Genomic DNA, 20,437 nt, shown 5'->3' with positions numbered 1-20,437 from the left:
GATATCAGAATACTCAACGTCATGAGATAATTCAGTTTTCCAAAGTGGTGGTTCTAATTTAAACTCTCACCAAATAGTAAATAAGCGATCTTTTTGATATACAATCTTGACATTGTAAAACTACTTATTATTTGCCAACAGAATAGATTTAAAACGTCTTGTTCATTTTCCTGAATACTGGAGTTGAGTAGATTTTTATATGTTTATTGATCATGTACTTTTTCTTCTGAGAAATCCCTATTAATTATTTGGCCAATTTTCTATTCGGTTGTCATTTTTTTTTACAAATTCATAGGACCTCCTTATACTGTGTTGTTGTGATATTAACCCTTTGTAGGTTTTATGCACTACAAATTTCTTTTTCCAGTTTATAGTTTGTCTTTTCACTTTTTAAGGGAAGAAGTTCTTAATTTTGCTGTAATCAAAAATTTTAAGCTTTTTAATGGTTAAATATCTTTTTGCATCTCATTCACCTATATTTTCTACTAAACATTTTAAAGTTTTGCTTCTGACATTCAAGTCCTCGATCAATGTGGAATTAATTTTTGGATATAGAATGAGGTAGGGATATAATTTTATTTTTTCCCTATATCAATAACCATTTTTTTCTCATTCTATTTATTGAAAAGTGCCTTCTTTCCTTGCTGATCTGCCATGTCACCTACATCGCATCTCAAAGATTAAATATGTGGAGGTCTGTTTGGAGACTCTCTATTGTGCTTCTTGGGTCAGTTTCTTTGGTCTGTTTATCTTTGTGGTGATATCACACTGTCTTAATTGCTGTAGCTTCATAAAAGTTCTAATCTTTAGCAGGGTAAATCTCTCCTCTTTATTCTTAAATAGTGTCCTAGATATTCTTGACTCTTCCTTTTCCATATTTTAATATCTTATCTTCTCAAGCCTGCATTTTCTCCTTGGTGCTATTTGGAACTACTGTGCTTAGCCTTGAGAATGCTGCTGGTAAAAAATAATCTTAGGAATATAACATAAATGAATTAGTCTCCCTGTTATTTCCATTGCAGAAAGGCAGGAAATCTCCTGAATTCTGATAAATTGGTAACTTTAAAGTATTCACAGTAGTACTACTATTGTTTTAATTTCTGCTTAATTGTGGAGTCTCTTAAGATACATAGATTTAAAAGATTATTGCTATGTTCTATGAACTGTAACCTACAGATCCTACGATTCTACAATTCTAATGGTTGTCTTAATAATCTGTTTAATGATATTTAAATTGACATAAATATTAATGAGATTTCTTAGTTAATCCAGAAGAAACTTCACCTTCATTTATCATTATGACTTACCTATAAGGGTGTAATCAATCTCCCAGGTCCATTTTTTTTTTTTAAGTTTTGCATCATAGCATGTACAGAATTAATATTTCTATAGCAGAGGCAGGTAAATGGACAAAAGTGCTTGTGGCCAGGGTTGAATGGCTCAGGAGCTCTAGCACTTCAGGCCCCAGTGAGCCTTCTTTCTGATGTCTGAAAACATCAGTCATCTCCACATAACTGTGGCACGTGGTGCCCCAGCACACAGATCAGGATGCTCTGCTTTATTCAAGTGAGGAGTTGACTCTATCTCATTTTAATTAAGTCAGCAAATAAGCATGTATATATATTCAAACCATGGTTGGATTTGCGTTCCTTTACAAAGCAAATCGCTTAAACTAAACCACAGGCAAATGCAGAGTTAACATAAGTTGAGCACATCTGCTTTCTGTGAGATATTATTCCAAAATCTAATTTGAATCTAATTTGGAATGCCAATAAAAAGTTTAAACATTGAACTCATTAATTTATAAATTATTTTAATTTAGTTGTTTTAATTAGTTATTTTTATGGCTTTACTGTTATAAGAAATGCTCATCTAAAAAATAATCGACCAATATAGCAAAGGACAAAAAAGATAGTAAAGAACCATTCCCAACCCCATAGAAACAACTGTCATTAATATAGGAAAATCTTATGCCATTTACCCCTCCGGGCACATATACAGATAAATAGGAAGGTGGAAAGATAGGTAATAGAAAGATGGAGAAACTAAAATAATAATGAATAGATAGGATCACTATAATGCTAATTTTAATTAAAAGTTTACATTTGTATTTATTTTAATTTTGAAGCTCTAGTGTTTGGTGCATACACATTTAGTATCTCTATGTCTTCTTGGTGGATTTTTAAAAATCGTTATATAATATTCTCTCATCCCTTTTCATTTTTTTCCCTCTCAAATCTCTATTATCTGTTATCACTATAACCATTCTTACTCTCATTATTATTATTTTTGGTGCCAATTTTAAATACAGTTTTGTTTAAGGCATTGTGTTTTCTACTTTACAATACAGTGGTTATAAAGTACATCTTTATTTCCTTTCCCTGTACACATATTTCATATTCAGATATCAAGAATGACCAGTTATTTACTGTATAGCAGTTGAACTTTAAAACTGCTGTGGAATTTGCTACAAATGTGGGTCCTTTCATATTTTGTGTGGACCAATACTAAATCTGTGCTCAAGGTTGGCTTAATCAACCTCTTCGGAGGTGGATCCAGAAGAGGTATCACCAGAAGCAGGGGCTCCACTGCCAGGCAAGCCCCCAGGCATTCCTCCTGGCATGCCTCCTGCTTTCTGGTACAGCTTCATATCGATGGGGTTGCAGACTTTTTCCAGCTTTTTCTACTGATGTTCAAATTCTTCATTCTCTGCAGTCTGGTTATTATTAAGCCAGTTTATGAGTTCGTTGCATGTGTCAAGAATCTTCTGTTTCTCCTCATCATTGATTTTGCCTTGAAGTTTTCCATCTTCAACAGTTGCTTTCATGTTGAATGCATAGGATTCAAGTGAATCCTTGAAAGACCCCATGTCCTGCTGCTTCTCATCTTTAGCTTTGTAATGCTCAGCTTCCTGGATCATGCACTCTATGTCTTCCTTTCTCAGACAGCCCTTATCTTTAGTGATGGTAATCTTGTTCTTTTTTCCTGTACTCTTACCCACAGCAGAGACATTCGGGATGCCTCTGGCATCAATATCAAAAGTGACTTCAATCTGAGGAGCACCACGAGGTGCGCAGGAGGTATGCCTATGAGTTCAAACTTGCCAAGAAGGTTGTTATCCTTGGTCATGGCCCACTCACCTTCATAAAGTAAGTAGTGAAGGTCTGTGTCTTCTTGGTAGGAATGGTAGGATTGAGCTTGATGAGGACAGTCATGACTCTGCCAGCAGTTTCAATGCCAAGGAATAGAGGAGTGACATCCAACAGCGGCCAGTCTTGAACATTTTCAGATTTGTCTCCAGATAGGATGGTTACCTGGATGTCTGTGCCCTAAGTGACAGCCTCATCAGGGTTGATGCTCTTATTTAAGTCTTTTCCATTGAAAAAGTCCTGTAGGAGTTTCTGAATCTTCGGGGCATTAGTAGAACCACCCACTAGGACAATATCATAGATCTGAGACTTGTCAAGCTTGGCATTCCACAGGGCTTTCTCTACAGGTTCCAGGGTGCCATGGAAGAGGTCAGTGTTCAATTCTTCAAATGAGGCACAGATGACAGAGGTATAGAAGTCGATTCCTTCATAGAGCAAATCAGTCTCAATACTGGCCTGGGCGCTGGAAGAGAGAGTATGCTTAGCACATTCACAAGCATTATGGAGGCAGAGGCGACAAACAGCCCTCTTGTTCTCACTGATGTCCTTATGCTTGAGCTTGAACTCTGCAATTAAATGGCTGACCATTCGGTTGTCAAAGTCTTCTCTACCTAAGTGGGTGTCCCCAGTTGTAGATTTAACCTCAAATATTTCAACTTCAGTTGTGAGAATTGACATACCAAAAATGCCACCTCCCAAGTCAAAGATCAGCACATTTCTTTAAGCTCCAATCTTTTGTCTAAGCTGTAAGCAATAGCAGAGGCAATTGGCTCACTGATGAGTCTAAGTACAATGAAACCGGCAATAGTTCCAGCATCTTTGGTAGCCTGATGCTGAGAGTCACTGAAGTAAGCAGGTACTTCAGCATTGGTAACAGTCTTCCCAAGGTAGGCTTCTGCAACTACTTTCATCTTTGTTGAAACTGTAATGAAACCCTTTTTGGATAGAAACTTTTTGTCTCTCCTTTGTATTCTACTTGGACCTTGGGCCTGCCAGAGTCATTCACCACCATGAAGGGCCAATGCTTCGTGTTAGATTGGACAACAGAATCATCAAATCTGATGCCAATCAGGCATTTGGCATCAAAAACCATGGTGGTGAAGTTCATTGCGACTTGATTCTTTGCAGCATCATCAATCAATCATTAGGTATCAGTAAAGGCACCATAACTTGGGGTGGTTCGGTTTCTCTGATCATTGGCAATTATTTCCACTTTTTCATGCTGAAAGACATGCACACAAGAGTAGGTGCTGCCAGGATCAATGCCAACTGATGGTTGCTTGAGAGTACGTACGGCTTGCAAAGAAGAGAGATCAAATCCCTGCCCTCCCGTTCAATGAGATCAGTTTTTATTATTATTAATGTTAGCATATCTTTTATCATCCTTTTACTTTCAACCCACCTATGTTGTTGTGTTTGAAGTTAGTTTCTTGTAGACAGCATGTAGTCAGATCATGTTTCTTTTTCTTCATTTTAAAATCTTGGGATTGTCTATATTAAAAACTTACTTCCACTTAGGTCCTTTAACTCCTGCTTTTAAAATATAATTGTTTTAAGTATTTCCTCTACATATATTGAGCACCAAACAGATGCTGTTATAATTTTTGCTTAAACCATCAAATACGATCTTAGAAATTCATGAGAAGAATAGTTTAGTATATTTACTCCTATTTTTGCCCATTCCATTGTTCTTTTCTTTTTGAAGTTTTAAGCTTTCTTTGGTTATCATTTTATATTTGGAGAACTTTTTTCTCCATTCTTTAAGGGTAGGTCTGCTAGTGACCAATTCTCTTTTTTTTTTTTCATCTGAGGATGTTTTCATTTCCCCTTTTTTCCTGAAGGATAGTTTTTCTGGACACAGAATTCACAGTTGCCTATTCTTTTCTTTCAGCACTTGAAAAATATTGTGCCGCTTCCTGCCAACCTCCACGGTTTTGGATGAGTAAACTCTTGTTTATTGGTGTTGCCCTACAGATAATGTATCGTTTCTCTGCTTGCTTCTTTGATTGATTTTTTTCTTTGCCTTTAGTTTTTAGAAGTTTGATTATAATGTTATTTGGCATGGATTTCTTTGGCTTGACATTCATTTATAGGTTTATGTCTTTAACCAAATTTGGTAAGTTTTTAGTCGTTATTTCTTCAGATGCTTTTTCAGGACCCCATCTTTTTTCTCTCCTGGGACTCCATGATACAAATATTATAATTTTTGTTATTGTCTCAAAGGTCCCTGAGGTACTGTTCATTTTTTTTCAACCTATTTTTTTCTCTGTTGTTCAAGTTGAGTAATTTCTATTCACTGTTCTTAAGTTCAATGCTTTATCGTCTATCGTTTATTTCCATTCTATTGTTGAGCCTATCCATTGAGTTCTTTATTTTAGTTGTATTTTCCTTGAATTTAACATTGAAAAATAACTGAAGTGAAAGTGAAATCAATGCTGACCTTTAGAGGAATTATTTTTTCACTCCGTGACAAGATAAAGCTATTCCAAGTCCCCGTCTCTTCAATATAGGACATATTAGCAGGTTCGTTTAGAAATATGGTAGGTCCTGAACACTCATTTTTGGAGACACTATCATGTCAAATATCTTAAAGTGGTCACATATTTCACAATAAATATAATTTTACTATAAAATATTTGAAGAAATTTTAATACAGTATCAAAATTTTTATTATTATTTTTTCTTTTTAAAACTATAGCAAACATTCTTGGAGGTCCTTATGGGTTTGTGGTTTTAGATTCTGCATCTGGACTCATTTTGTTGATGAGAATGGGTTTGACATCTGGCAGAGTCTTGCCAAAACTTTCTATTTCATTAGCCACCATCTCCTTCTGAAAGTTTATACCCTGACATTATGCCCTTTTCCATGTTTTGTTACTCAAGGGGAATTATGTTGTTTCTCTGGGTAGTTTATGTCATTAGATATTGAGAGAGGTAGATTCCATGATTCAACTTCATCCAATTATCTTTATCCAAAAGTCTAACATTTTCTTACAAAGTAAAAATTATTATTTTTAGTCCTTTCTCAGTGATATCTGTCACTGACATAATAGCTTTTGATATTTTAGAATGTGTCATTCCTTGGTTGTTACTTATTTAGGTAATATTTCTCCCTATATTACTAATTAAATATAATTAAATCCTAATTAAATTAAATTAATCTTAAATTTTGGCCTAATTTAGTTTTAATTATTTTTTTAATGACTCGAAGTTGCTTACATCATTTTAACCAAAGTTGCCCAAATCTAAAGCTTTATTTCTTTTGTTCATCTACTAAGTATGAATATATTTCAGTTTACTTTTTAATGAAATTGGTTAATATATTCAGATTAATGCATGTCCCCTTTTCCATTTTCCATTTTGCATGACAAAGACACCCAAAGCTCTGGTCAGCACATTTATTTTCTTTTCACAATACCGTTTGCTAAGTTTTGTTTTGTTTGCTTCATTACCATATGTCCAGCCATTTTCTATTTAAGTTGTCTTTTCGCATGTTTTACAAGTTTGCCCTTTCTATTTTGTTCTGAGACTTTTATGGTAACCAAATTAATATTTCTAATGTTTGACGTTGTTAATATTGGTATAAAAAGCTAATTTGTAAAGCCAAAAACATAGAGTGGAGAAAGGAAAGCCTCTTTAATAAATAGTGCTAGGTAAACTAGAAAGCCTCCTGTAAAAAAATGAAAATAGACTGTTGTCTATAACCACACACCCAAATTAACTCAAAATGGATTAAGGACTTGAATATAAGACCTGAAACAATAAAGTGCATCGAAGAAAACATAAGAACTAAACTCAAGGACCTTGGGCTTAAAGAGTATTTTATGAATTTGACCTCAAAGGCAAGGGAAGTAGAAGCTAAAATAAATGAATAGGACTGCATCAAACTAAAAAGCTCCTGCTCAGCAAAAGAAATCGTCAACAAGGTAAAGAGATAACTATCTGAATGGGAAAATATATTTGCCGGCAACACCTCCGATAAGGGCCTAATATCCAAAATATACAAAGAACTCATACAACTTAGTAACAACAGAAAAACAAACGATCCAATCAAAAAATGGGCAGAGGACCTGAACAGATGCTTCTCCCTAGAGGACATACAAATGGCCAACAAATATATGAAATGATGCTCAACATTGTTAGCTATTAGGGAAATGCAAATCAAAACCACAATGAGATACAATCTCACACCTGTTAGAATAGTTATAATCAACAGGACAAGTAATAACAAATGTTGAAGAGGATGCAGAGAAAAAGGAACCCTCATACACTGCTGGTGGGACTGCAGATTGGTACAGCCACCATGGAAAACACGATGGAGGCTCCTCAAAGAACTAAGAATTGCTCTACCGTATGATCCAGCAATCTCTCTTCTGGGTATTTACCTCAAAGACTTGAAAACTCATCTCCAAAAAGATATTTGCATACCAATGTTCATAGCAGCATTATTGACAGTGGCCAGTACATGGAAGCACCTGAAGTGTCCTATGATAGATGATTGGATAAAGAAGCTGTGGTACATATATACAATGGAATATGACTCAGCCATAAGAAGAGATGAAATACTGTCATTTGTGACAACATGGATGAACCTCGAGATAATCATGCTAAGCAAAATAAGCCAGACAGAAAAAGTTGAAAATCACATGATATCACTTATATGTGGAATATAAACCTAAAAGCAACAAATGAACAGGACAAACAAACAGAGACTCATAGACATGGACAACAGACTAGTGGTTACCACTGTGAGGGCAGGGAGGTAGACAGGGTAAAGGGGGTCAAATATGTGGTGACAGAAAGAAACCTAACTATGGGAGGTGAACACACAGCATAAATATATACATATATGCCTTACTGTTAAAGTGTACAGCTGAAACTTATTTGATTTCGTTAACCAATGTCACCATAAAAAAATTAATTAATATTTTTTTAAAAAGTTAATTTGTAGCTTCTACACTAATATTTAAGAAACAATAAAGTGGTCAATTTAATAGACGTTTTGTAAAATAGGGAAGTGTTTTGTTGTTTGTTTTGTTTTGTCTTCAAAGCCTTTTACAAACTAGATTTACAGGTGTATAGAAGAGAGGCAAAATTATCTCATAAAAGTTGCTGACCTCAGGCAAAGGAGAGTGGATTTGATAAACATATCATACTTCTTAGGGTGTTAGTATCTTAAAAGAAGAGACTGGAGAGGCAGCTATGGAAGATTTGTTTAGATATTGGCAGGGGTGAGGGAGAGTATCCCTATATTCCTCCATTTACATTTTGTTGAACCACTGTTGCCTAGGAGAAAATATGAAAAAAAAAAAAAAGGTCATTATACCGTTTATTATAGTGCACATTGTACTGAATGCAGTGATTTATTGATTGTTCATTCCACGGTAAGAACTGTGAGTTTCTCTAGCCAAAGACCCCATTATTGATCTTTCTATCCCACAGGCCTTGGACAGTACCTGGCCCATGGTCCATTTCAATAAATATTTGTTAAATAATACTTAGACTATTTAAAATCCTTTTGAGGTCCTTGTATCTGGAGGTGAAAATTTGATTTTCCAGAGCTTGTACATGAAAGGTGTTAATTCATAACTATAGGCATAGCATTCTGATTTCTCAAGAGGAGGACCAGACCGATCAGGTATTCTAACATTGATTTTAATGAGAATTAATTGTCTAGTTCACATCTGTAAACGTGTTTCTTGGTGCACTAGCTCTTCCTCTGTGTGCCTCTTACCCCCGCCACTGGGGGTCAGCACAGATGATGAAATCAGCTCCATCCAGCCTTTGCACCTGGGAGCATCCCTCCACACCAGTTTACAGTATAAAATAACCCCTTTGCTTGTAGAAAACATTATTAAATAGCAACCATTTGAGGGTTTAGGATTAATTTTTCAAAACCTTAGGCTATAATTCTACAGCAGAGTTTCATCCATTAAGTGAGAGATTAGTCAATGTTTCCTTCTAGCTCTAAGATTAGTGTTCCCAGGTTGATCCTCTCTCTGCCACTCACTCCAATTTTGGTTTTTAAAGCATGGAGATAAATAGTTGGTGGCCAGGTTCACTTTCAGGTCAGGAGCGACTGAAGTCTCAAGGCAGAATTAGGGTGCGAGCAAGAAGAGCCCCATGGCCCTACTCAGGCCTCTCATTGCATAGTGACTCTATTTTCTTTTTCTTTTTCTTTTTTTTCTAATTTGCTTTTCTTTTTTAATCTTCTTCTGGCTTCAACTCTCAAAAAATTACCCAGAAGTTAAACACAAGGAAGCTCAAAGAGCCAAGACAAGCCTGCCCGAGGGTAGCAGGCTCCTTCCCACAGGGGCCAAAGTCTGCTCTCTGGGGTCTCCACTCAGAACTTAGAAGTAAAAACTGGTACAGAATAGGTGGTTCCAGAGGCCAGTAGCAACCCAGTCCAGTCCAGAGGAGCTTTCTGCAGTGGGGCACCCCTTCCAGGGCCAGGTTATGTAATAAGTGGTGTGTGTTGGCCTTGTCAAATAGCTCCTTTCCATAGGCACCAGGACCTGGGAGCAATGAACCCTGTAGGAGGCCAAGCCTAAGGCCTTGACTCCAGACAAAGTCCCCAGGTGACAGAATATGACCGCTGGCCTGGCCATGGCTATGATTGATCTCTGACCCAATTTTCTGAGCCTTAAATCTGGAAAAAGAGCTGACCTGAAGAATGTGTTTATAAATCTTGTGTCAAAAATTTGAAATGGGCATTATCTAGGTGAGGCAGGATAGCTAGCCTAGGGAAGTCCCACCCCACTCCAGGATGCAGCTCTAGAATTTTCCCTTACTCCCTTACTCAGCCCTCTCCCTGCAGCTCTGGAATTTCTCCCCTGTTCCTTTCTTAGCCCTCTCCCTGTTTTGAATTCATGGTGAGACTCCAGCAAGAGAAACAAACCAAGGCCAGGAAGCAGGATGGATAGCCTTGGGACACCTCCACCCCCAATAAAACAAAAGCCTGTAATTCGGACAGCTCGGGGCGGACTTTCTCTCTGAGCTGCCAGCACTTTTTCTTAAGTGTGTACTTTCTCCTTAATAAAACTTGCGCTTTCCTGCTTGCTGTTTGCGTGCCTTTGAATTCTTTTTCTCTGCATAAGATAAGAACCTGGTCACCGGGAGCTCCCTGATCAGGTTCCCTCTTAGGACTCCTGCCAGGATAAGTTCTCTGGCACCAGAGGAATAGTATATGCAGTCCTCAGCCAACGGTCAGCTGTGAAAAGGGGCCATTTGCACTTTTTCTTGTTCAAAATTAGTAACAGCTTTTTGCTTCTGCTCTACTTTCCTTCCGTGTTCATTTGCCATAGCAGCTTCCTCCACCCTGCCTCCCAACAAGCCACAGTCAATTCAGGAAATTTTAACCATGGAAATGAGGTTTCATAAAAGAAATTTAGACGTTAAAATAGAGGAAAGAGCAAAGGAATTATCCCCTCAAAGAAAAACAAACAAACAAACAAATCAAAAACTCTTTCTAGTTTAGGTTATAAAACAAATGTGTGGAGAATACTTTCACCTCAGGACAAGTTTTTGAATGATTGTTGATGATGGACGCCAGTGAGCTTGTGCCGATGGTGTGGTTGTACTTGGAAGGAGCTGGTCTTTCTATTTCCCAGATTTGTCCTTTTATTCTTTTGAGTACCCCTGAAAGCAGAGCCTGAGGTCAAGACTTAGGTGTGAGTGGTTTATTTGGGAAGCGATTCCAGGAAGCAAGTGTGAGAGAGCAGGGAGAGAGAGACAGGGAAGGAGGAAAAACCAAGGTTAGGGAGTGTTATTGAAGTTGCTGCTGTGAGCAGAGGGCTTGTTTCTACCAGGGTCTCAAAAGAAGCTCACGGAAAGCTTTCCAGAATTGTCTACATGGAACAATGGGAGGCTTGAGCATTTGCCAACCTGCTCCAGCCCATTACAGGTTGAGGCTTCCTCCGCGGTCATTAACGTCCAGGTGTTTCTGGGCTGCATTTATATGCAGGGAAAACACCTACAAAAAAAGCCATACAGATGTTGGAGATGCTCTGGGGCAGAAAGTTTAGCTTGAGCTTGTGCTTGAGGAAGGATGCTGGCAGAACATGGAAAATTTACACTTCCATGAACTGTCCATTGGGTCAAGACGGAAATGCAAGGTGGACTGAGAGGACATGATGCACCATTGAGTTGAGCAGTTGGCTTGGGCAAGAGGACCCCTGCCCTAGACGCTGTGCTCTGGCCTTCCCCTGATTGTACTCCTTTCTACCTGGAGCTTGCACCCTCTCTTCTAGACCACACACTGGGCACTCAGGACCCTGTTCAAATGGCTCTGAGACTGCATGGCCTCTTCTTTGGGTCCATTTTCAAAGGGTAGACTGTACTTGCTCAAAGGGTACACAAGGGGCTGTTGTCTGAAGTGGGTAAAGATGTGTGGATGGAGTTTGAATGGGGCTTAGGGGGTCCACACAATGTGGCGTAAGGCTCCTCAAGCGAGAAACAGAGTTGGGGTAAAAAGGAAGAGGATTGGCCCTCCATCACCACATTCTTATACCAAGGAGTCTGAGAATTCTAAATTCAACCATGACCTTTGTAAAGTTAAAATAGAACGTATTTTAATTAACTTTTAGCTTGATTTAGAACTCATAATTATTTAGACAAGGGGTTGGGTGTCATGTTCTACCATATTCCAATTTCTGTGACTTTGAACTAAGAAAAAGGAACCTTGGAAAATATGCTTTATACGCTTAGATGATTTCATAAAACTCCCAAGTTCATTAGCTTCTGTGATGATTCATGGTTGCTACTAAAATAAAGTTTATATTATCTTTTAAAATCTAGGGATATTATCTAGGTCAGCAATTGGAAAGCATTTGACTCAACATTTCTGTGAACTGAAGAATATAAATGACTAAAGGCGGAAGAATTATTACTTGAGAGTTGAATCTCAGAATGTTACTTAGAAAAATTTTCCTCCTGACACATGCTGGCTAAAGGTGGAGCAGGAGAGAACCAGAAGCAATGCATATCTGAGACAGTAAGGAATGTGGGAAGCAAAGCAGAGAGAAATGAGCCCTGTTCTAGGCAGAGATGAATCTTACAAGAAGAGAAGAAATTCTAGGCAGAGATGAATCTTACAAGAAGAGAAGAAAAAAAACCAAAACAGATGGACTGTGGAGTTGAAGTGGGGACCACACAAATTGAATGGCAAAGAGAAAGAACCAATTTAACAATGTAAAAACATACATCAGAAATTGGACCCATATCTTGCACCATGAACAAAAATCAACTCTAAGTGATTTAATAATTTAAATGTAGGAACTGATACTGTAAAACTCCTATAAAAACACAGGAAAATCTGTATGACATTGATCTTAGTAATGATTTCTTGGATACAACATCAAAAGCAAAGGAGATAAAGGAAAAATAGACAAATGGGACAACATCAAACTAAAGTTTCTGCACAGCAAAGAAAAAAATAACAGAGTGAAAAGCCAGCCTGCAGAATGGGAGAAACATTTGTAAACCATATCAATGAAGTGGTTAATTTCCAAAATATGTAAGGAACTCATATAACTCAATAGCAAAATACATGAATAACCTGAATGAAAACTGGCTCAAGATCTGAGTAGACATTTCTCCACAAAAGGCATACAAATGGCCAATAGGTATATGAAAAGATGCTCAATGTCACTAATCGTGAGGGAAATGCAAATCAAAACCACAATGAGCTATCACCTCATGCTCATTAAGATGGCTATTGCTAAAAACAAGAAAGAAAGAAAGAAAGAAAGAAAGAAAGAAAGAAAGAAAGAAAGAAAGAAGGAAGAAAAGAAGAAAGAAGGAAGAAAAGGAAGGAAGGAAGGAAGGAATAAAGGAAAGAAGGAAGGAAGATAGAATGGAAGGAAGGAAGGGAAGGAAGGGGAAAGGAAAGGAAAGGAAAGGAAAGAAAAAAAGAAAAAGAAAAGAAAAAAGAAAAGAAAAAAGATAGTAAGTGTCGGTGAGGATTTGAAAAAATTGGAATCCTTGTACATTGTTGGTGGCAATGCAAAATTATACATCTATGGGAAACAGTATGGAAATTCCTCAAAAAAAAAATACTGTATGATCCAGCAATTCCACTTCTGGGTATTTATACAGAAGAATTGAAATCAGGATCTTGAAGAGATATTAGTACTCCCATGTTCCATGCAGCGCTGTTCACAATAGCCAAGATGGCTATTAGGTCATGGAAATGACCTAAATACCTATTGACAGATGAATGGATAAAAAAATGTGGCATATCCATTCAATGGAACATTATTCTGTCTTTAAAAAGAAAGAAATCCTGTAATATGGATGAAACTTGAAGGCATTCTGCTAAGTGAAATAAACCAGTCACAAAAGGACAAATGATTCCATTTATATAAGTGGAATCTCTTATATGAAATAGTCAAACTCGTAGAAGCAGAGAGTAGAAAGTTGGTTGCCAATAACTGGAGGGAGGGAGAAATGAAGAGTTGCTAATCAACAGGCATAAAGTTTGAATGATGTAAGATGAATAAATTCTAGAGATCTGTTGTACAACATAGTGTTTATAGATTTCAATAGTATATTGTACACTTAATCTGTTATGAGGGTAGATCTTATGTGAAGGGTTCTCATCATAATAGAATTTTTAAAAAAATTCTTATCAATATCATTTCCTTTCCCATCTCCAATGTCTGATATTATTCTGAAAAACTGGATCTGAAGTAGCAATATTTCTGAGTCTGTTATTTTATTAAATAGTAGGTGACAATTATTGAGTGCTCACTATGTGACAAGCTCTCTTCAAACACCTTTATATATATTGTCTCCAACTGTAAATGTTAGGCATTAATATTATTCCTATCTTATAGATGAAGGAACTCAGGCACAGAGAGGCTAAGTAACTTGACCATGGTCCAGCAACAAATAAATGATGGAATTTAGGTGGAAATCCAAGTAGTAGCCTTCTATTATAAAAAAGTTTAGTATTTTTCTATATTCATTTTGTTATGAATATACCTATTTCCAAAAGGATTTTAAAGCTACTTTAAAACTTTTTTTTTACTTTAAGATTTCAGAGCTTTGTTATTGAATGAGGAGTGGTTCTGAGAAGCATTTGGCACTACTATCTGTTGGCACTGTGAGAGACTTAAAGATGACACGACAATGAATAGGCATCAGTTAACAATAATTTCTACCTGAGTCACTGAACAGATTAGGTAGAAATTGGCAAATGTTAAAAAAAAAAGAGGTAAAAATACTACGAGAATGCCAAAATGAGGAAGATTATCTCTTGGGGTCGTGGGAAGATCAGGGGAGTAGCTGGAAAGAAGCCACTTTGCTCCTGGGCTAGACCTTGAAAGATGGATAAGATTTTAACAGCTGGAGGTTGAATTTTAATGTCCTAGCCATGTTAATAGATTATACTCATGTATTTTTATGTCTACCAAGATTAATTCTTAGTACATTTTTTAAAAAGTATTTATTGAGCATCCACTGTGTGTTTTGCGCTTAGCTATGCACCAGGGGTACAGAGAACACATGATACAGTCAATGTGCTCAAGTAATTTACACTCTAAAACAGGAAAAAATATGTATATAAATATAATATAGTGTGATAAACATATGCAACAAGTCATCATCATTTTCTATTGTAGCGTATAGAATTTTAAACTTAAAATATTTCCTCCCTCTCCCCACCAACAAAAAACCCATTAAATGATCTTAGAGAAATTTTTAGTTTGTAATCTGCATATGAACTTCTGTAGCATCCACTAGTGAAAGACTGTTTTGTAACTATTAGGATAGGCAGACAACAGAAAGACATTTGCATTATTTTAGAGCAGTAAAAGGAAGTGTCCACAAATGTAAGAAAAGGAAGGAAGTTCTATATCAGAGGAATAAGATGGCATCCAAACTGTCCTCTTAAAGATATTAAAGTTTTACAAACATCTTGTAGGCACAAAGCTCCAAATATATGCCAACAAATCCCAATGCCACAAAATTAACGCTCTTCCAATCCCTTTTTTTATAACAAAAGTTTTCAATTCAGCCTTTTTTGAAACTATCTCCTATAGCTTCATATTTCTAATTTTGTAGTACAAGCAAAGAAAAGGCATAAAGGGGACTAACATTCGTTGAATGCCACCAGCTCTAAGAACCAGACACAGTCCATGACATTTGTGTTTGTTCTCTTTTATCCCCACATCAACTGTAACATGTATTTGTTAATCTTCATTTTACTGATGAGGAAATTCAAACTCTGGGAGAGTCATTCAGTTTATATGTGTAAGGGCTGGAATTATAATCTAGTCTGTGGGATTTCCAAGTCCCGCTCCACCACACAGTTTCCATTTTACTTTGTTATCAGTAAAACTGAATATTTCTGCCCCCAAATAATAAGTAGGAATACTGGTCTCTGTATTTCAACTTAACATCCATGGGTCTGCTTTTGGTATTTGGAGGTGTCATTACATTACAATAATTTGCTTTTATTTTAATAGTGAGTGTTATACTACTCAGTCTAGAGATTGGTGATATTCTGGTCTAAACTGAATGAAAGCTATTAGGTTCTTTAAAATCAGCCCGGTATGATATGATCAAATAGAAATGAGTTGAATTGCAACTTCTGAATTTAAAACTAGTTGAGATGAAGTAGATTTTCAAATAGATCTCTGTAATCTTCACTTGAATACTATATTTTTTGATCAAACAATACACGTGTTTATGTATGGGCAACTAAAACCCACCTTAAAATGCTACTGTCATTTTGTCTGCTATTCCTTGAAGCAAAAAAAAAAAAAAAAAAAAAAAAAGATGCTGAACTGTTGACTATTAGGTGCAACACAGTGTTCCAGGGAAACCAATTGACTTGAATGAGTAAATAATATTTTCGAAGATGAAGGAGTTGTAAACCTGCATGCAGCATGGAACAGCAAAAGTGTGTTCAAACTCTGGCTGCACCAGAATTTTAACATGAAGATCGAGGCATATATAAAAGTAATAATATTTTTGGCTGAATCTGACCTGGAAGCCAGAAGACTTAATTTCCACAAAAAGTTTTTATTCATTCATTTATTTATTCTCCGTGTTCTAACAAAAAAATATCTAATACCAAAATGCTTAATTTTTTTTAACAGTGTGACTTTGGAAAAAATTATTTATATATGTTAAGTGTTCTAGTACTGTATTTATTTTTTCTTCCTAAAAATACCATAAATAACAGCAAAAATTCCTGGTGTACTCACTTGCATGTAATATTATTATTATTTTTTATCTTCTGTTGTTTGCATTTTGTTGTAATTACACGCTAACCTTCATAATATTCTCCACTTCTAATAGCTGCTTAGTTATAGCCTTTTGTCCAGAGGACTGGCCTCTGATTAATGTAGAAATAGACACAGATTGAATTTCCACAGTGCTCCTGGACAAAGAGACAGAGGCAGGAGAGAAACAGTATAATAGAAGACAGGAAGTTAGAGATTTTGCTTCCAACATTTATAAAATACGTGTATGGCTAATTTATGGAAATTTGGCTGAAACTTCCAACCTGAAATCTAGATGGTTCACAATCATTCTAGCTACATAGAAGTTTTGCTTGAAGAAAATAAATCTACAAATTACAGATGCTCTATAACAGATTGCTTTTAGTAAATTTCTGTGATAAATTTTCCCTGATATCACTCACATACCACTATGAATGCTTTTCATGTCCCACCTCCCCAACCCCAGGCAGAGTATCCCAATTGTCGCCACTTTTGCCCATATGGCAGGATCACTGTTGCCTCCTGATCACAAAAAATGTGGCATCCTCCATAGGCGAAGTCATCTCTCTCCTTGTTCCAGGCTTTCTCGAGTGGACATATGTCTGCCCTACTGATGAGCAGCAGTCTGATCAGGTCATAGACTTAACTAGTAAATAGGTCACATCAGGCTGGTTATCTTGTCCTCTGTGGAAATATTTCTCATCTGCCCAGGAGACTACAAGGTAATAAAGTCTTGGAAAGCAATGATCAAATGGTCTAGAGACCCACAGAGGCAAGCAATAATCACTGTTGACTGGCCTGCCACATCCTATTCTAGGTGAAGCTGTGTATTTGTGAAGCAGCAAAAAGTCTATGTACCGTAGAGGCAGCTTTAAATTCTGCAGAGTCAGCACAGAGCTGGAGTAGTCTGGTTTCAGTAGCAATGACTGGAAGATAAGCAGTGAAGGTCTATAAATTCACATCTACATCATCAATTAATCTATGACAAAGGAAGCAAAAATTTACAATGGGGTAAAGACAGTCTTTTCAATAAATGGTGTGGGGAAAACTAAACAGATACATGCAAAAAAATGAAACTAGACTACTTTCTTACATCATGTACAAGAATAAACTCAAAATGGATTAAAGACTTAAATATAAGAACCCAAACCATAAAACTCTTAGAAGAAAACAGCAGTAAACTCTCTGACATTGCTCTTAGTAATATATTTTTTGACGTGTCTCCTTGGGCAAGATAAACAAATAAATAAAAATAAACAAATAGGACTACACCAAAGTAAAAAGTTTTTGCACAGCATAGGAAACCATCGACAAAATGAAAAGACATCCTACTTAAGGGGAGAAGATAATCTCCAACAAACATCTAATAGGGGCTTAATATCCAAAATGTATACAAATTCATACCACTTAACACCAAAAAGACAATCTGATTAAAAAATGGGCAGAAGACCTGAAAAGATAGTTCTCCAAAGAGGATGTACAGATGGTCAATAGACATATGAAAAGATACTCAACATCACTAATCATCAGAGAAATGCAAATTAAACAACTTGCTCTAGTCTAACTAACTTGAATGTAAATTTGAATTTCTTAGGAAAGCAGGTTGCAAAGGGCAATGGTGAGCCAGAGGACAAAATACCCTATCGTCAAAAATGAGCCCGCAATGTCACTTAGGGTTCACATCCTAATACAAATAAAATTCAGGAAAATGTTAACCCCTTCTCTCTGTGTCAGAAAAAGCAGGGTCCTCCATCAGAGTGTGCTAATCGCCTGGTAGACATCAGCAAAGTGAAGCTGCCCTCTTTTCAGTCTTCTAAACAAAGGCCTTCCTAATATGCTTATCTCATCTTATTTTTATCTTATCTCAACCTCATCTCAACACCTTGTCTATTTGGTTCCCAAAGACCTTTGTGTCCTGAACTCCACCTCTGAACTGTTTCGGTATTCTGTTAAAAAGACTTCCAGGACTGATTGGTGAACAGTCAGCACATCAAACCCTCAAACCCTCTCTGTTGCATCCTGAACAATCATAATTACCTTAGTTTTCCACTCCAATTGTGCAAGTATCCTTTTTCAACAGAATCTTAACAAAGGGACCTGGCCCAGGGGTACATGAGGCAAAAAACATGATGTTTTTTAAATTAGAAACTAAAACTTTTCTGATACAAAAAACACAAGCAACAAAAGAAAAAGTGGGTAAATTGGATTTCATCAAAATTAAAACTTTTTTTTTGCATCAAAGGACACTCTCAATAGAATGAAAAGGGATCCCATGGAAGAAATTATTTGCAAATTATATATCTGATAAGGGATTAATACCCAGAATATATAAAGAACACCTAAAACTCAACAACAATAACAACAACAAAAACAATTTAAAAAATGGGCAAAGGATTTGAATAGATATTATTCAGATAGATATGTATTCATTTCCTAGTGCTGCCTTAACAGAATACCACAAAGTACCATTAAATTGAGAGTTTACTATTATTTTACATATTTATTAGTTATTTATTATGCGGTATTATTTTCTTAACCAGTATAACAATGAAAAGCTCCCATTGCAACTAATTGATATTACAAAGATAATATCAATGATATAAATATACTGTATTCTCTTACAGTTCTGGAGGCTAGAAGTCTGAAATCTAAGTGTCGACAGGGCTAGGTTCTCTCTAAGATTCTAGGTAGAATTCTTCCTTGCCTCTTCCTAGCTTCTGGTGGTGGCCATCACTCCTTGGCATTCTTTGGCTTGTAGACACATCACTCTAATCTCCTCTGCTGTGGTCATGGGCGTTCTCCTTGTGTGTCTCTGTCTCTGGGTCTCTTCTTATAAGGACACCAGTAATATTGGATTAAGTGCCAACCCTACTCCCTCCCATATGACCTAATATTAACTAATCATATCTACAATGACCATATTTCCAAATAAGGTCACATTCTGAGGTACTGAGAGTTAGGACTTTAACATATATTTTGGGGGGACACACTGCAACCCATAACACCAGTGAAATTGGCGAATGCTACAAATTAGAGCTTTTTTTTTTAAGAGTTGGTTTTCAGCATATTAGTGTGTTGATCTGTTACATAACATCAGGAGAGGGCCCCTTACCTGAAATATCGCTTCTCCATGGGAGTTTTTCATCAAAAATTTTCTCATACTCCATCTAGAGGCATTAACAGTTCTCAATGATTTGAACCCAGCCTTCCCTTCCTTTAGTACAGATAATGGAAACTTAACTATTACTATTTAATGTGTCTACTAGTTATTTACTATGTAGTGTTATTTTCTTAACCAATATATTAATGCAACTAATTGGTATTATAAAGACAATATCCAGGATATGAAAACTACTGATAATCAAATATTAAATAATTGAAGAAATAAAAACCACAAGCCAAAGGCTCTAAACTGAACTCTATATTTGTTTATATCTAAATTTCAAAAAATTCCAGCACCTTCTTCTCTGAATCTCCTTGATTTAATCCAAATTTTCTGAATAATAATCTTATCCCTTAGCTCCAATGATATATTCCTTGATTGTAGATTTGAGTTCCCAGGTGGTCACCTCACCAGAATGTATTCCTCCCCTTCCCCTGGCAGGAATTGATTAATGAGGTTAAAGCTCAGTCCCAATAAGATTAAATTACTATGTTCTATTTAAGTAGTAGGCTTTCTCTCTTATAATATTCTTTTATTTAGTGTAAAGAAATAAAGAATTATTAATACATTTACATCTGCAATGTAATCTTCAACCTCTAAACTTAAGAGAATTGTTTGGAGTCATGAAACATGTTTTTATAAGAAGTTGTATTAGCTTATGAAATGCATGACTAATATTTTTCCTTTAATGTATAAATGATGACATCAAATACATTTTCTTTTCTTTCTCTATCTTTGTTTTCCAAAAAGTTATAAAACCCAGAAAAGCTTTTGTTTTTCAAGGTGTATGCTAGGGCTAGTTATCTGATTCTTGCATACAAGTAATAATTAATGTACATTTAATAGTTTTCCAAACCTAAACATAATATGAAGCACTATTTATAACTTAAATTTCA

The 20,437-nt window shown here is 36.2% G+C and overlaps 1 pseudogene; it reads right to left on the bottom strand.

Moving 5' to 3' along the window:
* Positions 1–2,530: 2,530 nt before the first annotated feature.
* Positions 2,531–19,545, bottom strand: LOC120618610 (heat shock cognate 71 kDa protein-like; annotated as a pseudogene).
* Between the last annotated feature and the right edge of the window lie 892 nt (positions 19,546–20,437).

Source organism: Pteropus medius, unplaced genomic scaffold (assembly GCF_902729225.1).
Source record: "Pteropus medius unplaced genomic scaffold, Ma_sr-lr_union100, whole genome shotgun sequence".
NCBI classification, from domain to species: Eukaryota; Metazoa; Chordata; class Mammalia; order Chiroptera; family Pteropodidae; genus Pteropus; species Pteropus medius.
This window is presented reverse-complemented; position numbering and strand designations above follow the sequence as displayed.